The sequence below is a fragment of the Mastigoproctus giganteus genome, chromosome 3 (genome assembly GCF_048544385.1).
Source record: "Mastigoproctus giganteus isolate SK-2022 chromosome 3, ASM4854438v1, whole genome shotgun sequence".
Lineage (NCBI taxonomy): Eukaryota > Metazoa > Arthropoda > Arachnida > Uropygi > Thelyphonidae > Mastigoproctus > Mastigoproctus giganteus.
In genome coordinates, this window is record NC_143577.1 from 212,324,897 (window position 1) to 212,347,940 (window position 23,044).

At 39.3% G+C, this 23,044-nt stretch overlaps 1 protein-coding gene across 4 annotated transcripts in view; it reads left to right on the forward strand.

Moving 5' to 3' along the window:
• LOC150088662 (serine/threonine-protein phosphatase 2A 56 kDa regulatory subunit epsilon isoform-like) overlaps positions 1-23,044 on the forward strand; it is a 258,149-nt gene that overhangs the window by 68,046 nt on the left and 167,059 nt on the right. Inside the window, exon 1 of one of the 4 annotated variants that reach the window (XM_090369610.1) lies at positions 166-284. The exons of the other annotated variants lie outside the window; for them this stretch is intronic. The gene's annotated coding sequence lies outside the window, so the exon portion shown is untranslated. Of the gene's footprint in view, positions 1-165; positions 285-23,044 lie in introns of those variants that run through there. 4 annotated transcript variants of the gene reach the window in all.

A 23,044-nucleotide genomic window follows, 5' to 3' on the forward strand; every position in this document is an offset into this window, starting at 1 on the left:
AGATTGCTTGAGAAGTCCAACTGTACTAATTACGTACACATTTATTCTTTTTGAAAAATAACTTAAAAAGCATAAAACGCTGAACTTTCGTGGCTTCTTGTCAATTTAGTGACTTCAGTTCCTGACCTAGTTGTTTTTTCTGGTACATCCGGGCCCCACATATTTTTACTTGAAGTTTGTAGTCAGTTCCAATTTGGGCGTGTCGGGCGGCGTGTGTATGTTGTGGAAAGGGAGCACTGCTTTAGCTGATGGTGGAGGTCGACACTGGAAATGAAGAGGAGTGGGTAAGCTGCGTTTTTTTTTTTTTTTTTTTTTTGTATGTGTTGATCAAATCTTAAAAAAAAAAACACGCCGTGTTTGATGATATTTTGATTTAAAAAGTTGAAGCTGCAAAAAAGTTTTCTTTTCCAGTTTCTGTTTATGCGTGCAGTATTTGAGAATGATTTCTCATTTCGATATTGAAAATACCGTAAATTGACGGAAGTGAAAACAAGCGCCGTCGTGCAGTTTGAAGCTGTCAACTATGGTGTGTGAACTGCCAGTTCGGAGTTTGTGTACTCTACAACATGACAGACTAGTCTAGACTAAAAATTTTTGAAGACTATTAGTTGTTATCCTAGAGAATACTATAGTTGTAAACGGGGATGTTGGCAAACGGCAAGTGGACTAAAAATACTTCAGACCGTTGCTCGCTTTGGTTCTTTGAACATCTTAGTTGCTGTCTTTAGTTAGAGAATGATCGTGACCTGTTATAATTTAACTAACGCAAATCGCGAAAAGGGCAGTTTGCATAGATTGTTCAAAATTTTGTGCGAAAATCTCACGAATTTCTTTGCATTAGTAATATTTTACATCACGGATTGTGTTGTGCACCTTAAGTTAGAGACAAAGCTGTAAACATAAGTAGACGTGAATGACTGCCTTTATTTTGTGGTAGTTAAGTCTCTCAGAGAAAACCAAAATATGGTGTTCGCAGGATATTAAAAAAAAAAAAATTATACACTGGGTAAAGTCAGTGGTAATTGGAGTTTCCAATTAACACTTTTCCTCTCAATTTGAGTGATTGACCCGGAAGAAGTTACGCAGTTTACAGCGATAAGTTTTTTGTATATTATCTTTTGTGTATATGTAACATACTTCGCTTATGCGTTCTCCATAGATTTATCTAGGTATGTCTCTTACGATAATCTTCCCCATAAACTAACACATATATTTAACAAAATAAATTCTGTATATATATATATATTTTTTTTTATTTAATTTTTTTGTTTTGTTAGTGGCAGCCAAAAAAATTGCACGCAACCATTCCTTCTAAAAGTTTGTCCAGTTCCTCCTTGAATTTATTTAAGCTATCAACTTCCACAGTGACAGATGGAAGTTTGTTCCAGCATTAACCACCTGCTGGCTGAAGGCAAATTTCCACACATCTATTCTACAACTGTCTTTCCTCAATTTGAATTTATGCCCCCTCAGGTTTGTACCCCCAGGGGCTTACATCTGGTGAGTATGGGCTTGGCACACCCAGGGTCCTGAGATGGATATCATCATTTTTCTCTTCTTGGTGATTCCCTTCTTCTCTCTCTCTCTCTCTCTCTCTCTCTCTCTCTCTCACTCACTCACTCACTCAGGGTAACTCGGAAATTTTTTTTTTTTTGGCTGGTGTAGCATAAGGCTTCCTTGCACCATGTAGCTAATAATAATATTCTGAGCAAGCAGAAGAATCCCATCAGAATACAGCGTGCTCAACCCATTCAAGGCCTTATACACCTAATCAGATCACCTCGCAGGTGCCTGTCCCCAGCTGCTGCATGCATCAGAATATACATAGAGCACTGTTGTCTTCACCATCTCAGTCTGTTTGCATCTAATAACTCAACTCTTGGTGAATGGATTTTTCATAAAATTGTATATTTGACTCTTTTGAGAGGATCTGTCATTGTGTCATCCCAAAATTTCATTAATGTTGGACTGTTGGAAATATGACAGTTACTGTTTCTTTGTCCATCTGCATGCAATAACTCTATTTTCAGTTAGTGAATATTCTTGAAATTTTATATTTCACCCCCTTCAGACCGATTTGATATGCCTTCCCCAATTTCATTAAAAGCGACTAATAAAAATACAGCAGTTATTACTTTATTATTATTTTTTTACCCTAAATATCCATATGCCATACTATTATAGTTGAAGCAGATGTTGATTGGAGGAATAAATGGAAAGTATGACAGATGTGCTGAAATGGAATGTTCTTGGTTTATGTATAACAGTTCCTACTTTTTGCTTGTTTTATATGAATGGCATACCTTGCCACAAATACAAGTTTCTTGTTAGAAATATGATTGCCAGTCCTTCTAGAAATGTTTCTTCTTTTTCCAGGATTATACTTAGTTTAGGATCAACAATTTTGTTCCAGATCTAGGTGCCTCTTGCAAAACTATTTTCAGAGAAAAGATTAAAGCATCTAATCTACATCAACTAATAATACTAGCCAACACAATTTTTACCTCCAAGAACTTAAATGCTGTTTTTAACCAATTTTTATGCGTAGATTTCGAAAGTCACCATGACAGTTTCATATCAGCCACAGTTATTAAATATAGAGGGAGTTACGTTTTACCAAAATATGCCAATTTTGCATAATCCTCAGGCACTAAAATATATTCCTTTAGTGCAATCAAACAAGGTTCTTCTTCCACCCTGCACATCAAACTTGGATTGATGAAAAATTTCGTTTAGGGACTACATAAAGTAATATATGACATACTGATTTATTTTTACAGATATAAGCTAATTCTCTTAATTTACAATCGACGATTCTGTCCTCTGTTTTCTTGTTATAAACATAATCAGTCTTCTACCTATGATTCTTAGGTTCAAATTCCGATACAACAATTTGAATAGAGCACACTTAGGTGAGGATTTTTATAGGCTGTGCTAAGGTTTTCCAAGTATTAACTGATCATGACATGTTCTCAGGTTTGTATCAGCCAGTAAGTTCAGGTAGTGAGGTACATTTAATCAAACAAGGTGAGTTGAATGATTTGGTTCAAGGCTTAAATTTGTCAAAAGAACAAGCTGAACTGTTAGGTTCTAGGTTACAGCAGTGGAATATACTCACAGCAGGAACAAAGATTTCAGTGTTTCAAAAAAAGACATTAAAAAGTTTTTGAAATATTTTGCTACAGAGGACAGTATGTGTTTTTGCAAAGACATTATTGGACTTCTGAAAGAACTAGGTGTCGTGCATAAGTCAGATGAATGGCATTTATTCATAGATGACTCAAAATTAAGTTTAAAAGCAGTTTTGCTTCATAATGGCAACGAATTTCCATCAGTTCCTGTGTTTCATTCAGTTGGATATGAAAGCATGAAAGACAGTCACGAAAGCATGTCTAAGGTTCTACATGCTACGAAATACCAGGATTATGGTTGGAACATATGCAGTGATCCTAAGGTTTGCTTGTTGATTTGCAGGGGGGGGGAGTCACAAAATATTGTTGGTTTTTGTGTTTGTGGCAGCTGTGCGACAGAAGAACATTATGTCGTGCAGCATTGGGGCAAGCGGGATGAGTTCATACCAGGACAGTGTAATGTAATATATATTCCTTTAGGGCAATCAAACAAGGTTCTTCTTCCACCCCCTGCACATCAAACTTGGATTGATAAAAATTTCGTTTAGGGACTACATAAAGAAGGTAATGGATTTGCATATTAGTGTTTCAGAAGTGTTTCCTGATTTAACATATGCTAAACTTAAGGAAGGAATTTTCATAAGACCCCAAATTAGGAAACTCCTGAAAGACGATGTGTTTGAAACACTGTTAAAGGAAGTTGAATTGGCAGCTTGGCAATCATGTACATGGTTTTTTGGATAATAGGAAAGAAGAAAACTATGAAATGTGTCTAATTTACTCAAGTGCTACAAAAACATGGCCTGTCAAATGTCATTGAAAATTTTGTGAGTGATGAACAAGGGGAGCGGTTTCATCAAGATATTTTCATGATGGAAAAGTGGTACCAAGGTTGCTGGGATCCTGTTATGATGTGGGATTACTGCTAGTTCCTTGTGAGGGAGAGTAAGCAAGAATACAAGAGAAAAACCTTATAGCAAACATTTTTAAGGACAATTACAGGCATGCTGATTATATATTATTGCAATATAAATATTTCACTATGATTTGCAAAATTTTTTCCCAAGTTAAATGAGTTATAGAGAATGTATAATTTTTTTTTACACTTTTATTACGAACTTGAATTATACATATATATCCCTTTAATTTAACATTAAATGTTGGTATATATTTTGATGTAGACGTGATAGACTTTTTATGGTGATTTTCAAAATCAGTGCATTTATTTTTTCTATATTCACATATTTTCATTGTGAAGGTATGACAAAAAAAAAATTTTTGTTGGCTAGTGTAATTTTCATTCTGTAACAGAGTGCTATCAATGGTTATTGCTGCAGTGGTTGGCAGTTAATTATCATCTGATAATTTACAAAAGTGTGAAAGCAGAAAAATTTTTTAGAACAATACTGTAGTGTTTTTTTTTTTTTTTTTTTTTTTTTTTGTTTTTTTTTTTAGCATCATTGACAGTTCATCTTTGAATATCATCTGCCACAGTAGATTGTAAGAGATTCAGAAGAATCATAGTTGCATGCAACTGAAAGGTTTACTGATGTGGCATCCAACCACCATTCTGCTTTTAAGGTCTGATCCATGAAATATGCTGACTTCTGCTACGCTTCTGCAGAAGCTGGCCCTGTGAGATTTATATTGGTACAAGTATGTCTGTACTTGATACACATACAGGAGATTTCTCGCACAATAGTATTTGTGGAGGGTTGTCAAATACTTTTCGTCATGTGAAAGTGTTTTGTGTGGTTTTTTTTTTTTTTTTTTTTTTTTCAAACTTTATTTTTTGCCTGAGATTCCACAGAATATGTTTTGAAAATCACTGCCCTATAATACAGCTCGTCTTAATAAAGCATATATAATATCCTAGAATTCATAGTTAAAAGAAAATGGTCGCTTGTTTGGCAGTGCACTGCATTTCATGAAACCAAAAAATGCCATTAATCACAATTAGCTATGCCTCCATCGTTCTGTTGGAGTTGACTACATGAAAATGCTGGTGAGCAATGTGCCACTATATCAGAGTACAGTCCATAAAAATACCTCTCAGTACAATCTATATTCACTCTAATCTTCCTCTTCCCACCACCTTCTTGCAGAGAGAAGAATACAGTAAGAGTGGATAAGAGGGGCAGCTGATCCAGCTGCTTCTTAAATGACTGATGGTCAACCTTGACTGTTCCAGGGAGGCAGTTTATTACTATGGTCAACAACACACTAATGAAGAGTAAGCTCTGTGGGGTCAGTCTGTTGTTGTTCCTCAAAAAGCTTGTATTTGTGTTCTGTGGTTTTTTATTTCTTTTTAATGTGAAAAGGACATTATTGTTTTTCAATGTTCCACTGCCTTATATACATCAGTCAGATCATCCCTGAAATGTCTAGTTTCCACACAGTTACCGGCCATGTCTTTGAAGTGTCCTCAAAGTTATAGGCTATGCAGCTTCCGAACCTGGATACAATATTTTAAATGTAGTCTCACCGATGACTTAGGCGCCTCTGTAGCCAGATGGGCAGGAGCAGCAGTGCATAGCACACGCTTCTTGATTAGACCGGGGTTCGAGCCCGTGCCCACCAAATACAGAAGAGGCAGAAAGGTCAGGGAATGACCACCGCATATCCCCAGAGCAATATGGCCTTAGTTGCTAATGCTCCTAAAAACCAAATAACAAACAAACCGATGACTTGAAAATAATTAAACTGAAAATCTTTCTACCCTGGTGGAAAGGGAGATCATTGATAACCCGTGTACCTTTTTTAGTCACCTGCTTACATTGCATGACTACCTCTTTGTAATTGGAAAATAGCACCAAAGTCTCTCTCCACAATTACACCCTACATTTCACTCCACCTCAACTTATGTTCTGATTATTATTTCTCAAATATAGAGGCATACATTGACAGCATTAAAATAGAACAGCCATTTTGCTTACTTTTATATATGTAAACACTGGAATATTTCATGTCATTCATCTCCTTTTAAGGAAGTAGATGAATTATGTTGGTCCACTAGATATGAATGGTTTAACTGTTGATGAACCTGCTCAGGTTGCTAATAACTGAATAGGCATTTTAAATCTATATTTACACAAGAGGAATTTTTTAGGGGTGGAGATTCCAGAAGTTTATCAAATTCTAATAGGAAACTAAATGATTTTGTGATAACTGAGAGGAAAATGGTAGAGAAATTGTTGGAGATAAACATAAAAAATGCAATGGGGTGGTGGATGGGATCTATCCAATTATATTATGGGAGCCAGCAATGGAGGTAGGTAAACCTTTAGCCACAATTATAAGAGCATCCTTGGATTCAGAGTAGGTCCCTATGGACTGCGATGTGCAAAAAAAAAAAAAAAGTAAGGTAAACTGCAGCTATTATCAACCCACTGCAGGATGGAAGCCTCCTCAACATGAATTGTTGAGGAAAATGGACCATAATCTGCCACGCCGGTCCAGTGTGGGTTGGCTGGTCGGCCGTATTTAGCTTGCACCCAGGTCTACTCAAAGAGCATGTGCTACTGCAATCCCGCTGCTGACCACTCGGCTGTGGAGGCTGTGGAGATGTGCAAATGTATTTCCAATTCACAAAGGGAGAACAAGATTGACAGACCTATTAGCTTAACGTCTATTCTGGGAAAAATAATGGAGTCACTGGTTAAAGAAGTTTTCAATTGGCAATATTATACAAGTTAAATTATTGCATCGTATCAGAGCTGAGTTAAATATGTTATTTTTTGGTCTCGTGTTGTAAAATGCCCTTTTCAATTTGGTGCCCCAGGCAACTACCTGCCATGCCTGTGCATAATGACTGCCCTGGAGGTGTTTTAAGGCTTTGAATGGATTGAGTAAGCTTAATGCTGAACCTTGTCTTGCTTAGGCTGCACTCATGAGGGAGTATAAATTCAAATTGAAGTAGAATGGTTGTAGGTAGATGTGCAGAAATTTGCCTTCAGCCATATGTAGTTTATTGTTGGGAAAAACTTCCACCTGGTGTTGTGGAAGTGGGTAGTTTGAATAAATTCAAGGAAGGACTAGACCAGGGGTGGGGAACCAGTTGTGGCCTTTTGTCTATTTCTTTCAAATGCAAAATCTGCCGTTCATTTCATGACATAACACCAAACTCAAAATATTATTAAGGTAAATTTTATTTATTCTCTTTTTTATGTATCGTTATTCTCCTTATTTAAATTAGTTTACATTTATGCCGTACATTACCAAAGAAACATAAAAGGCATAAAAATATTGGATAGAGCGATAGAGGACAAAACAAAGTGAACAGGTAAAATTATTTATATCGATAACTGTGTAGATAGTGAGAGGCCTGTCAGTGGCATGGTAACTGGCGAACTGGCAACCACCCAGTGATTTGTGTCACAGACCTGAAAGCTTTTTAAGAAAAAACTATAACATGTTAAAGAAAATGTATGTATTGCCTTTTACAGTGAAGGAAAATAATGATGAATTATACATAAAGTAAATACAAAATAAAGCATTTATTCTAATTCACTAATCTTTACAGAATATTGTTTCTCATATAGATGAAATGTCATCACTTCAACTTGAAACTGAACTTCATTTGGCAATGTTGCCTTTCTTATCAATGAGGACTCATCTTGCTGACTGCTATCAGTAGATATTCTGGTTATTCTCCCCAGTGCCATCAGTTTCCAGTGCTTGTTTCCTTTAAAATGCAATCTTCAGTCAATCTATGTATTTTGTTTTTAATTTTTACTACTAACCCAATTATGTCAAGGAATGAGAAAAGAGCATTAAAGGAAGAAAACAGCGTATTCAATGAAGAATGGGAATAGCAGTATTATGTTGTTGCAGTGAACGATAAAATTGTTTGCTTTGTGACACCACATTGGCAACAGTGAAGAAATACAATGCATATTAGCAATGTGCAACTCATAAGGACAACAAGTATGCTAAACTAGAAGAACCTCGTAAGTCTGTACTTAAGAAAATGAAAGATGGAAAGCAGCAGCATCAACAAGTATTCAAAATTACATCAGGACCAAGGCACTGACGTCACTGAAGTGATATATACTTGGAAGAACAAATTAGCCATTTAGCCATGTGGAAATCATGAATGCATTGTTGAAGTTGTGTGATCATCATTATCAGCCATATGGTGCAAGGAAGCCTGAGACTTTTGCTGCATTAGGCAAAAAAAAAAAAAATTTCTGAGAGTGAGCGAGAGAAAAGGGAATCACCAAGAAAGAGAAGAACGATGATATCCAGCTCAGGACCCTGGGTGTGCCAAGCTCATACTCCCCAGATATGAGCCCCTGGGGTTGGATGTTTAGATTCAGCTAAGGTTAAGAAGGGGCTTAGAAGGGAACAGGCATTCTGTGTGTTATCAGACACTCAGTCTAAAACACTGATAGATCCAATATCTTTCTATTTCAGAAGATTTAGGAGAAGTCCGGTTGACCTGCCTCCCTAAAATCCACTTATGCACACCTTCTCGGTGGTAACAAACGTGTAGAGTGGTTCTCTTCAAGACGCTTCATCAGCGTGAAGAGGAAAAGACCAAATCCCCCAGCACACAATAGTAAGACGAAATAAATGGCCCTCAGTCCCCAGCGGCTTTCACTACAACAGTGAGAGGATAAGAGTGGAAGCAGAGGGGTGCTAAGAATCTCTGGCTACGACCAGGCTGCCATGCACGGAAACTGAACTTGGCCTGTTACCACGTAAGATTGCTCATCGGTGAAGGCAGGATATTAGAGCTGGAAAAGGAATTAGAAAATGTGAATTGGAATATCATCGGTTTGGCTGAAACAAGAAGAAGAAATGAATCACTTATAAGTCTGTCATGTGGAAATCTGCTGTACACTACTGGAAACAGTGAAAGGAGTGAAGGTGGAGTTGGGTTTCTGGTCCATAAAGATAAAAAAAACATTTTTGGAATTCAAAAGTACATCACCAAAGGTGTCAAGACTACCGCTCAGGATTTCTAAAAAGTACAAGCTAAAGGTTATAATGAGTTATGCCCCAACATCAAGCCACGATGATGAAGAGGTTGAAGAAATGTACACAGAAATTGAGTCTTCTAAACGATCAGAAAACCCACTACACTATCATTATGGGGGACTTCAGTGCTAAGGTTACAAAGAGACAAAACAGTGCAGAAAGGGGAACTATAGGAAATTTTGGAATTGGTGTAAGATTTGTGTTATTTGCAGAATCTCGTTGATTATCAGTGATGAACGCTTTTTTTCAAGAAAAGGGTGAACAGAAAGTGGATATGGAAGAGCCCAAATTGATTAACAAATGAAAGTGACTTCATCCTCACTAACAGAAGATATATTGTGATTGATGTTACCATCCTGAACAAGGTAGATGTTGGAAGTGATCACAGAATGGTAAGATGCACGCTTGGTATAGGTGTAAGAAAAGAAAGAAAAAACTGACTAGTAAACATAAGAGGAGAAAAAGCAGTATGTACTGGAACTTAGAGGACATGCTTCAGCTTCTGCAGACGGCCCAGGACCAAGATATCGACGAGGAATATTACAACTCTCTGAAAGTGATAAAGCCCAAGAAACTTATAGGTAAAAATAAATCCAAAGAAGAAAATATTAGTCAAGAAACTTTTTTTTTTTTTTATGTAAACCCCAAAAACGAGAGGTATTAGAACTTATAGTACTTAGTACCGTGCTTGGGTTGGAGGTTGAGAAGACAAAAGAAGATATTTGTTGACATCGGACTAGAACTTTTGTAGACTGTAATTTTCAGGAAATATGTATGAAGGAAGGTTGTTCAAGAAAACGGCAGTTGAATGAATAAATGAGGAAGATGAAAAGTTGGTTCTGTGAGTTTGAAGTTGGACAGTAAATGGATGTTGGCTGGTGGTGGCACATGTTGGGACTGTTTTGGAAGAGAGAGCGGGAATTATAGAAGCCAATTCAGAAGAACAGTGCCTATGGAAATATCTGTAGAAGAGGCATGCAGCAGAAGCAATACGTCTATGAGACAGAGAGTGGAGAGACTCTGTTAGAGATGAATCATTAATTAACATAAATGCCCTCTTCTGAACGGAATCAAGAAGCCTGAGTGGGAACAGTATTCCATGGTACGGCGGATTTGCAATTGGTACAGAGTGAACAGCTGTTTGGAAGAAAAGTAAAGCCGAGAGCGAAAGAGAAAACTAAGTTTTTTTTTTTAGATGCAGAGGAAGTAATATTTGTAATGTGCTTGTGCCATGAGAGATTAGAAGTCAGGGTGATCCCCAAAAGAGATAAATCGTATTGCCTAGAAATTGGAGTGTCACCAAAGATAAGCATAGGAGCAGAAGAATCCTTTTTGTGAGATGTAAGACAAGACTGAGTTTTAGAAGGATTGAAATCAACTAAGTTATCTTTGCACCACTGGAGATCGGCATTTAAGGAATTGGTAGCAGATATTCAAGAAGTTGACACTGATTGAGCAGGGCAAGGTTTCTCAAAATGTAAAGTGGAATGCAATGTGCTATCATCGGCAAAACTATGGATAGGATTTCCAGTCAGTGGAAGAAGGCCATTAATATACAAGAGGAAAAGTGTGGGGGAAAGAACTGAACCTTGGGGGACACTGGTATTAGTGGAGAGGTTAGAAAACAGAGAGCCATCTACCATCACCTTCAGTGAGCAATCAGAGAGAAAATTGGATAACGAATTACAAAAAACAGTAGGCAAACCATAAGACGGAAGCTTGTTCAGAAGACCTTTATTCCAAACGCAATCAAAAGCCAGTGAAATGTCAAGAGCAACTGCTTGTTTCACCGAACTTTTCCATTGAATTAGTCCATAAATGGGTAACATAAGCCAGAATATCACCAGTGGATTGACAATGACGGAATCCATACTGGCGATCATTGATCAGACGGAAGGTTTCTAGGTAGTTTAAGAGTTAGCAGTTAATTGAATTCTCCATCACTTTAGAAAGAGTAGAAGTAATTGCAGTGGGATGATAATTGGATGGGAGGGATTTGTCAACCTTTTTAGGAACTGGCTGGATATGAGCAAATTTTCAAGCAAAAGGAAAAACACCTTTGGAATAAGAAAGTGAAAAAAGGCGGCAAAGAATAGGAGTAGGTTCAGGAGCACAGGTTTTGAGAACAAGTGGAGAAATGCCATCGGGAGCTGGAGCTTTCTTAGCATCAAGATTCGTCAAAATCCTTACAACATCCTTTTGACAGAAGACCACAGGAGGCATTGAATGCGGAGTGTTGGGAATGGTGGGAGGTGTTTTACCAAGATCATTAATACATGAATTGGAAGAAAAATGGGATGCTAGCAGGTCAGCTTTATCCTTGGCTGAAGTGACAACAGAACCATCAGGTTTGGACAGAGGTGGGAGCAAAGATCGGCAAAAGTTGCAGCCAATAGCTTTGGCAAGAGACAAGAATGCTCGGCTACCATTAGGGCAAGAAGCAAGTTTTCTACTCGTAGCCTGTTCAAAATCTAGTTTGGACTGATTAATAACTGCTTTACAGTTGTCGTGCACTTTGCTGTAGACAGAAAATAAAACTGAAGAATTGGGAACAAGCCAATTACTATATGCAATGTTCTTCTCTCGAACAGTCTTAGCACATTTATTGGAAAACCAAGGTTTAGATAAATGACAAGATTTCAAAGTAGAGTGTGCAATAAAGGATTCCATTCCTACAAGAATAATTTCACTGACAAGATCTGAGCAAACGTTGACATCAGAAGTTTTGAAACAGTAATCTGACCAAGGAAAAGAAATTTCGCAGGTCATCCCATATCTCATGGCTATTCCCAACATGTGGTGGGAATAGCCATGAGATGAAGGCTCCATTGGAGAAGAGACGATCACCAAGTTGTGATCTGAGGTGCCTGAAGGACCACTCACCGTATACTTATCGTATCAACTGTATACTTAGAAGGGTTGTAGGTGAGAAAAAGATCAAGCATGTTGGCTGTATGCTTAGGATTGTTTGGTATTCTGGTTGGGAAATGAACAATCTGTGCAATCATTAGTAATTGCAAAAGCCTCAGCATCTCATCCAGCTGGGTCTGTGTGACTAGAAAACGGAAGCCAGCTGGAGTTGTTGTAAACATTAAAATCACCAAGGAAAATTTCCTTACTGTTAAGATAGTTGGACTGGAGAAAGTCAAGTTGCAAAGAGAGGAAGTCAAAGAGCTCCAAGTGATTAGTGGAGTTTGGAGAACGGTAGAGACAACAGATGAATTTGACACAATGAAGTAGAGAGATTTTAAGGCAGAGGAGATTCCAAATTACCAAGTCTCTGACAGGGAATGTCGGAACGGACATATGGACAAGTACCATCTTTGTGGCAAAAGGAATCATATAGTGAATAATTTTGGCAACTATGATGAGTAGTAGTTGAATCAACCGATAACTGAGATTCTGTCAGAACAAGTACATGGGGTTTGGCAGACTGCAAGTGGAAATGGACATCGTTGAGATTAGAATTGAGACCACGTATATTTGTGAAACGAATTAGGAAGTGTTTGGGAGGTTTAGATCTTTTCGCAGATAAGCTTACTCTATTAGTTTGACAATTCATGGTGTATTCAATAGTGAGAAAAAGTGGGTGGGACATGCTGTATGAAGTAATGAAATTTTTGGATATGGCGTACACATGGTAAGAATATACCCAGATCCTTGACATAACGTGGCCTCGACAATGACCCCCACATACACACTACTCGGACTCCCTCCAGTCACTATCTGGCAGAGTAGAGGTAGCAAGATTATACACTAACTGATTCGGAAGCCTCCTAAAGAGTTACCAATAAGTTCGGTCCAGTGTACTAACTAGCGGCCGGCCTTCGAACACCGTTTTAGAGCTGTACCCTCGAAATGTAAGAAAGGTTAGATCTCGCCATGATGTTCATCATAACCTCAAAAGTCATCAATCATACTGCATTATGGAAGGGTTGACCAGAACGTAGGTCTGGAGACTAAACATGGGTTCCACCACTTCAAGCCTCCAATAAGCAAAGTGGTGGTATTGCACCGGTTGATGTGAATCATCTACCACCTAGTACTGCCTGGTAACACAGAGTAGTGGCATTCTTCCATGTGGTGTGGGTGCCACACCTCAACCCCTGCTTACGTTGGTTAACACCTGGGTGGTCACTCACCATGTGCTTGTGCATGGAGGTTATACCCAGTATTACTAACAGTCCCGCCATCGTGAAGGTGCAAGCAGAGGATTTGGCTGTCACAGACCGTTCGGACTTCACCGAAATTGGGTCCACTTGGCTTGAGTGTCACCTGAATATCAGTTCCATCAGTGTTTTAGACTCCCAGGTAGCAAGTACAGCTTGTCTGCCATATCTGAGAGAATGTCTGTGACAACCTCAAGAACCTGATGAACCGAAGACAACAAATGAAGATCAAGAAAAACACTGACAAGGAGAAAATTGAGTATACTGAGTTATGCAAAGCCATTAGAAAGAGACTCAGAGGACATAAGAAAATTTAACACAAGGAAAGTAGAACAAGCATTAAGGGAAAACAAAGGATTTAAATCAGCAGCCATGAGCAGTAATGCAGAAAGACAAATGATACCGAAACTGAAGAATAGCGATGGTGTACTTATAAATAGCAGAGAAGCATAATTCAAATAGCAGAAGGCTACTATAAAGAGTTATACAAGGAGCAAAGGAATGATGCCAGCAGTGGGGAAGATGGATCAGAAATTAGTAACACATGCACCTGATACCTTCCTGATGAGGTAGAACATGCATTGAAAAAAATTTAAAATAATTAAATGCACATGGCATAATACTTTAAGAGTTTAGTATCTATATAATATCGGTGTTTAGATACACCATAGACACTCCTAAAAAACTACAAAGTAGTTGTTGTGGGCATCATTTGCTCTTTCTCATATTATCTTATATTATTTTAAATATTATCTTATACACCTTTTGGCATCTCTCATATTGTGCGATTAACTTCACAACTGGGTCGTCATGTCTGCAATACTAGGGTACCTGCCCACCCACTGATGATAGGCCAATAGCCTTGAAACATGTCTGGGTGGTGGTACTCACTGAGAATAAGTAACAATAGTCTTCTCTATTAGTGAAGCGTTACTTATTTGAGGTAGTGCAGCATCATGGCAACTCGTCGTGAAGGCAGAGCACAATATGAGAAAGAGCAAATGATGCCCACAACAACTACTTTGTAGTTTTTTAAGAGTGTCTATGGTGTATCTAAACACCGATATTATATTGAAAAAAATGAAGAATCAGAAAGCCCTGGCGAAGATGAAGTTACTGTAGAAATGTTAAAATTGAGAGGAAGAGACATGACACAAAATCTGGCAAAACTCTTCACAAAATGCATTAGAAAAGGTGTGACGCCTAAGGAGTGGAATAATGCAATCCTAGTTTTGCTGCATAAGAAAGGAGATAAATCAGAAATTGGAAATTATAGACCAATTAGCTTGTTATCCCACATCTACAAGTTGTTCACAAGGATCATTACTAACAGATTAGAAAGAATACTTGATGAGAATCAACTAAAAGAGCAAGGTGGCTTTAGGACAGGATTCTCAACTGTGGTTCACCTTCACGTAATATCACTGCTAATGGAGAAAGCAAATGAATATAAAACATCATTATGCCTGGAAGTTGTGGGTTATGTAAAATCATTTGACTCCATACAGCATAAGGCAATGTGTTTCAGGCACTGGAAAGACAAGGTATAGCATACCCCATATATTATGATTTTGAATAAAATATATGAGAATGCTACCTCCTTTTTAGACTAGACCAGTGGTTTTCAACTGGGGTCCCACAACAACATTCTTGGGGTGTCATGTAATTTGGGTCTAAGTTACTTAAAGTTATTATTATTATTTTGAAATTTATATATTTATTTCATTATGAAAAGGGTACGGTACAATATCCATTGTACCGTATCTTTTTAATTTTGTGGTGATCTATAATTGACCTTTATTTAGTACCTCTATATAAAGAATAAAATTATTATATATAGGTATATATTAAAAGGCCGAAAAACCACTGTGTTAGGTATTTCTTTTGGCCTAGGGTTGCCGTGCAGAGGATTTACTTTCTTGGTTCACAGTGCCCTTACTGGGACAATAAGGGCACCGAGAAAGGTTGGGAACCTCTGGACTAGACAAAGACAGTAGTAAATTTAAAATTGAGAAAGGACTTCGACAAGGAGACACTATCTCTGAAGTTGTTTACTGCTGCCCTTGAGGAAGCTTTCAGAAGATTAGACTGGTCACAGAAAGGAGTCAATGTGAATGTAGAGTACCTAAGCCATATACGATTTGCAGATGACATTGTGGTCATAAGCCACGATCCCAAAGAATTAGAGGAAAATCTTAATCAGTTATGCAGAGTTAGTAAGGATTTTGGACTAAAGATGAATATGGCTCAAACAAAAGTAATGATGAACAAGTATGCTACAGAAAGGGATATAATGTTTGAAGGAGCAGTAATTGAAAAGGTGGAGTCGTATACTTATCTGGGACAAGTCATTAGCTGTAATAATGATAAATGGCTGGAAGTCAAGAGTAGAGTAAATTTTGGATGGATAGCATTCAGGAAATATAGTCACATACTGAGGAGCAATATCCCAATTTATCTGAAATGTAAAACAATGAACCAGTGTATACTCTCCACCATGACTTATGCAAGTGAAACTTGGGCACTCACCAAAAGAATGGAAGAAAAGCTGAGAACTACACAGCAAAGAATGGAATGAATTATATTGGGAATTAGACTGTTAGATAAGAAGAGAAACACATGGATTAGGCAGCAAACTCAAGTAAAGGACATTCTTATCAAAACTAAAGAACTAAAATGGTCTTGGGCAGGACACATAGCTCGAAGACACGATGACAGATGGACTAAGAAAATAACAGAATGGTACCTAAGAAGAGCTAAAATAAAATCTGGAAGAAGACAATGGAGATGGACAGATGAAATTCATGAGTTTGTGGGTAGTAAATGGATGGCCATTGCATAAAACAAGAACTGGAAAGTTGCTGGAGAGGCCTTCATCCTGCAGTGGATTGAAAATGGCTGATGATGAAGGTTAAGAAATACAAACAACTAGCTCTTTCAAGGAGGGTCATAATTGATCGGCAACTTGAATTAGTTCCTAATATAACAAAACAGCTTCATGCAATATGCCAAAGCAAATACATATATTATTCGATCGCCTTGGTTGCCACTGACATTACTGACTCAGCGCAGGTGTTATTTTTTTATTTGTGTTATAACTGTGGATTTTCATTGTCACGAGGAGTTACTGGCTTTGGGTACTCTTACTGCCAGAACATGTGGAATTTACATCTTCTCCATCTTCAAAGAAAAATGCTGTGAAGCAAAACTGAATTTATGTAATTTAGTAAGTGTATGCACAGAAGGTGCACCTTCCATGAGAGGAAAACATGAAGGATTTGTTGCCTTACTACAGAAAGAATTGCCAGATCCAGATATTTTGATTTCCTTTCGCTGTATTCTTCATCTGCAGAATCTGTGTGCCAAATCTACTGTTTTAAGTGACACATTAAATAAAGTTATAGGTATTATAAACTATATATATATTTTTTTGTCCTCGCCTTTTTCCTATTAGTAGTAGTAGTAGTGGCATGTGATGCAAGAAAGCAAATGTATGAGCTTATGCAGCATCAGCCAAAAAAAAAAAAAATCACACCATTCCCTCCAAATGCCTGTCCAGTTCCTCCTTAAATTTATTCAACCTATCAACTTCCACAACGACAGATGGAAGTTTGTTCCAGCAATTAACCACCCGCTGGCTAAAGGCAAATTTCCGCACATCTATTCTACATCTGTCTTTTCTTAATTTGAATTTATGCCCCCTTAGATTTGTAATCTGAACAAGTGGAAGGATCCCATCAGAATTCAGCGTGCTCAACCCATTCAAGGCCTTATATACCTCAATCAGATCACCGTGCAGGTGCCTAGTCTCCAGCCACTTAAGTTCTACAATTTGCAGAACTTAAGCCTCTCTTGGTAAGAGGATCCCTTCATTCCCCTCACCAATCTTGTTGCCCTTCTCTGTACACGGTAGAGTAAATCTACATCCTTCCTAAAATGAGGCCTCCAGACCTGTACGCAGTACTCAAGGCGTGGCCTGACCATTGCCTTATACAGAGGGATAATCACCTCCTTTTCCCTGCTAGCAAAATTCCTATATATCATTGACAAAACCCCATGACCTGCCCTGGCAGCCTGTCTGCATTGCTCAGAAAACTTCATATCTGCCTGCACAATTACTCCCAGGTGTTTTTCATTTTCTACCACTTTAAGTGTAGTACCACACAGTTGGTACGTTTCTCTGGAGTTACTTCTACCCATATGTAGTACTTTGCATTTGTCAAGGTTAAACTTCAGTTGCCACTTCTTAGCCCATCTGCCCAAATTATCTAGATCCTGTTGCAGTAGCACACTGCCATTACTGTCATTAACAACCCTGCCAACCTTTGTATCATCTTCAAACTTCGACATTAAGCCTGATATACCTTCATCAATATCATTGATAAATATACAAAACAACAGTGGACCTAGCACCGAACCCTGTGGGACTCAACTAATAACATTAGTCCAAGAAGAGCAGCACCCATTGATTACCACCCTCTGTCTTCTAGCACTTAACCATCCTTTTATCCATTGTAGCAACTTACCCTTAATACCATTCTGCTCCAATTTGTACAATCGTCTTCCATGCGCAACAGTGTCAAAAGCTTTCCTGAAATCCAAATATATGATATCAAAATTATTTTTCGCATCCAGTTCCTTTGTAACCACATCATAATATCCTATCAAATTTGTCAGACAAGACTTTCCCTTAACAAACCCATGCTGTGTCTGAATTATTGCTGCAGTCTTGTCTAGATGATCCTGCAATGCATCTTTAAACAGCGACTCCATTATTTTACCTGGAACAGAAGTTAAACTAACTGGTCTGTAATTACTCGTGTCACCCTTCAATCCCCCTTTGTGAATTGGGGATACATTTGCACATCTCCAGTCCGTGGGAACCTCCCCTGAGTCCAAGGATGCTCTCATAATTATGGCTAAGGATTTGCTTAGTTGCTTTGCCGTCTCCTTTAATATAACTGGATAGATCCCATCCACCCCAGGTGCTTTTCTTACGTTTAACTTCAATTTCTCTTCCACTTTGCTCTCGGTTATTACAAAATCATTAAGTATCTTGCTACAATTTGATAACCTTCTGCCATTTTCAAACCTTAATAATTCCTCACGTGTGAATGTAGATGTAAAATACTCATTCAGTTTGTTTGCTATCTGAGCAGGATCATCAACAGTCGAACCATCGATGTCAAGTGGACCGATCAGATTCATCCCCTTCCTTTTAGAGTTTATATAAGTAAAGAAATCCTTGCTGTTTTTCTTAGCATCTTTTGCCAAGGATTTCTCATAATCTGCCTTTGCCTGCCGAACCTCCTTTGTGACCTGATTACAGATTAACTTATATCTGCCATATGCTTCTGAGTTGCTTGATAATTTATATGCATCCCATGCATTTTTCTTCTCTGTTACGAGTCTCATTAGTTCATTTGACAACCATTTAGGCCTAAACCTTGAACAATATTTCTTACTAGGTATGAACCTTTTAGTAGCTTCCACGATTAATTCCTTGAATGTTTCCCACTTAGAATTTACTGTTGGTAACATTGTCAGTTGATCCCACTGTACAGAATTTAAAAACTGTCGGAGACCACTGTACAGAATTTAAAAACTGTCGGAGACCACTGTACTCGCCTTTACGGAAGCAAAAACCCTTTCCTTTACCCCTGATAGTAGTTAAATCTTTAAGTAAATTCCAAGTCAGTACACTGTGATCACTGCCACCTAGTGGTTCTTTTATCTGCAAATTCCTAATACATGAATGATCACTGCTGATAACCAGATCAAGAGTATTACTTTCTCTGGTTGCCTCTCGAACATGCTGCTGCAGAAAACAATCATCCAATAAATCCACAAAAGTCTGACTAGTGTGTGAGTGCCCAACCCACAAGTTCCAGTCAATATCTGGGAAGTTAAAATCCCCCATTATAAGACATTCCGATTTACTAGCGCACTCTATTTCTCTGTACAATTGTTCATTGTACTCATTCAAGTCACTAGGCCTATAACACACTCCTACTCTTATTTTTGCTTTCGCAGTGCTTATGTCACCAAACTGACTCAACAGTGCACTGTTCATCTATATCAACTGGATGCACTTCTTTTGATTTTATATTTTTCTTTATTAACAGCATAACACCTCCTCCCTTCCTATCCTGTCTATCCTTTCTGTACACATTGTACTCCTCAAATTCCAGTTCGGCATTCCTTATATCTGTGTGACACCACGTCTCTAATATCCCAACAATATCCGCCTTTGATGTCTTGACCAACACTTCAAATTCATTAAATTTATTTACTATACTTCTAGCATTGGTATACATGCAAGTATACATGCACCTATTCTTATTCTTAATTACTCTAACACATCCCATATACCCACCTGTTTCACGATGACTGCCACCCGTCCCTGAAACCCAACACCCCTCGCTCCAGGTCGCTCCCCTCGACGTGGGCACCTGTACGCTGCTGGACTTCCAGACTAGCATCACTGGGATCCAACGCCCACAGCCCAGGTTCCAGGCTTACATCAATGGAATCCGGCGTGTTTGCCGTGCGCTGCAACCCGTGGAAATTCGGAAAGGGGGATCCTGGTGGTTGAGGGGCCCAGCTTCAATACACCACTTTGGCCCCTGCTTCGACAAGACGGGTGGTCCTGGAAGGCCCGGCTAGGATCAATCGGCTAGTAGGCTCGCCTGCGAGGGTCAACCGTGTCAATGCCACGCCCCTACCCTCATGGTCTGAGGGACAGGATTCAGGCTGGCGTCGGTGCGGGTATAGTGTCTGGGTAGCCCTGGCATCCCACTCCCGAGCGCATTTATTGCATGCCGGGTAGTGGGCATCCCTTTGGGCTCCGTGGTGGGTGGGGAGCCCGGGCACTGAACCATATAAAAATCTCTATGAATCCTGATAAACTAAATTCTTCAGGGGCCCCAACCCGGTCCCTATCTGAAACCATTAACAAAGATCCAGATAGCATTATTGCTAATAAGAGGCAGCGAACCGACTTACCATCAGGGCCAGTCCCATGGTTCTTAATCATGCATTCTACCAATGAGACACCGATTGGTAAAATGTCGCCCTTTTTTATTCAAAAAGGGTTAGCAGGTTCACCCAAATCAGTTAAAAGGCTTCGTTCTGGAGACCTTTTAATTGAAACTAAAAATGACAGGCAATCAGAACATCTACTCCGAACAACATCAATCGGAGGAATCCCTATAACTGTGACACCACACAGAACACTCAATTCATCAAGAGGTGTCATTTCGGAGTGGGACCTTCTCGACGTAACTGAGGAGGAAATCTGCTCCGAATTAAAACCACAGGGAGTCATTGCCGTCAAGAGAATCACTGCACGAAGGGATGGAAAAATTGTTAAAACCAGGAGCGTTATCCTGACTTTTAACACTCCTAAACCTCCTGATGAGATTAAAGCTGGATACATCAATTGTTCAGTCCGTCCATACGTTCCGAACCCTTTACGGTGTTTTAAATGCCAGAAGTATGGACATTCTCAAATGTCCTGCCGTGGAGTCCTAGCATGCGCTCGATGCGGTGCAAAGGACCACGAAACAACAGCATGTTCAGCCGTAAAACCCACCTGTATTAACTGTGAAGGCGAACACCCGGCCTATTCACGAGCATGCCAGAGGTGGAAAGAAGAAAAAGAAATTCAACGGCTGAAGGCAGAGCTAAATATATCGTACCAGGAGGCAAGGAAATCGGTCAAACCCCTGAATATCAACAAACCTACCTACGCCCAGAAGGTAGCAGGGAGATGTTCCGTCGGAACTCAGACGGACATGACCATTCCTCCAAAGGAGTCTTTCACTCCCATTGCGCGTTATCTCTTAAGTTCACAAAAACCTGCACAGAAGGACTAATCAGCTGCCACTCCTATATCGGTACCTCCTAATGCTCCACAAACAACAAAGATAATTATGAAAGATAAGAATAAAAAAGGGGAAGTCCTCCCTAGTACCCAAGAAAAGATGGATGTCGTGCAGAAGGAGGTACCCGAAGATTCAGTCTTGGAACTCTTTGCAGAGGAAGAAATGGACACGGGACAGCGTCCATTCTTCCCCAAAAAAGATAGACCCAAGACTGATAAAAGTAAGCCCTCAGCACCTCGGAAGCCGCCTGATGGACCCACCAAGCCAAAATAATGGCTAAATTCCTACAATGGAATTGTCGTGGATTCCGGCGAAATATAGATGACATCAAGGCCCTCCTGCAAAAGCATGAGCCAGTTTGCTTTTGCTTGCAGCAGACATACCTAAAGGCAAATGACGATCCCACGATGCATAACACCACAATTTTTCGTAAGGATAGAATTGCGGATGGCTCTGTACATGGGGGAGTGGCTATCCTTGTGGGTAACCAGACCCCAGTGCAGCCCTTACTAATTACAACTAGCATAGAGGCTGTTGCAATTCGCCTTACGGTGGGATTTTTATTAACTGTGTGTTCTATCTATTTGCCACCTGGGACTGACATCTCCCAAGCAGACCTTGATGATCTTCTAACGCAGTTGCCTCCCCCTTTCTTACTTCTCGGGGATATGAATGGACATAACACCCTGTGGGGTAGTGCTAACATCAACGGAAGGGGACGAGTCATAGAGCGTATGCTCAATGATAATGACCTTTCCCTTCTAAATACTGGAACAAACACCTTCTTCCACATGCCTACCCGTACTTTTTCTGCCATTGATCTCTCTATCTGCTCCCCCTCTCTACTCCCTTCACTCACTTGGGAGGTGGAGGAGAATCCATACGGAAGCGATCACTTCCCCGTGATAACCTTGTTACACAGTGGGAGACCATGTCTTCCTTTTAGGTTACCACGGTGGAAGATTGATCAGGCTGACTGGGACTGCCTTCCAACATCAGGCAAATTTTGATCTTAGCACAGTCAGTCAAGAGGCTATCAATGATGCAGTTAAGTACATCACAGAAAATATTGTCCAAGCAGCTGCGAATGCTGTTCCAAAAACATCTGCCCGGTTTCCACCATTTCCTAAACCTTGGTGGAATTCACAATGCACAGCAGCAAAAAAGGCTCAAAACAAAGCGTGGGGGATATTCCACCGATATCCCACCACGACCAACCTTATAACCTTTAAACGTGCACGAGCCAAAGCACGATATATCCGCCGTCAGAGTCAAAAGGAATCGTGGATCCGTTTTACATCATCTATTAACCAGTCTACCAACTCTAAGGTAGTCTGGGATAAAATCCGGAAAATGAAGGGGAAATATACATCCTACCCTTCTTCAATCCTAGATTATAATGGATGCGCTATTGCAGATCCAACTGCAATAGCTAATTCTCTTGGGGAAACATTCTCTAACATCTCTGCAACATCTTCGTATTCCCCAGAGTTCCTGGTCCTGAAACATAAACTAGAAAAACAAGCACTTAATTTTAAGACCAAAGGCCTCTATCCCTACAAGGGGGCATTCACTATAGAGGAACTGAAAAGAGCCCTCACTCTTTCCAAAGCCAGTGCTGTTGGACCAGATGGCATCCATTATGAAATGATTAAACATCTTTCACCAAAATCTATGGATTGTCTGCTCCTTCTGTATAACAGAATCTTTACTGAAGGGCAGTTTCCGGACTCCTGGCGAAAGGCAATCGTTCTTGCCTTCCCTAAGCCAGGAAAGGATCCAAAAGCCACCACCAACTATCGTCCTATTGCTCTGACTAGCTGTCTGTGCAAAATCCTGGAGAGAATGGTCAATTCTCGTTTAATATGGTATTTAG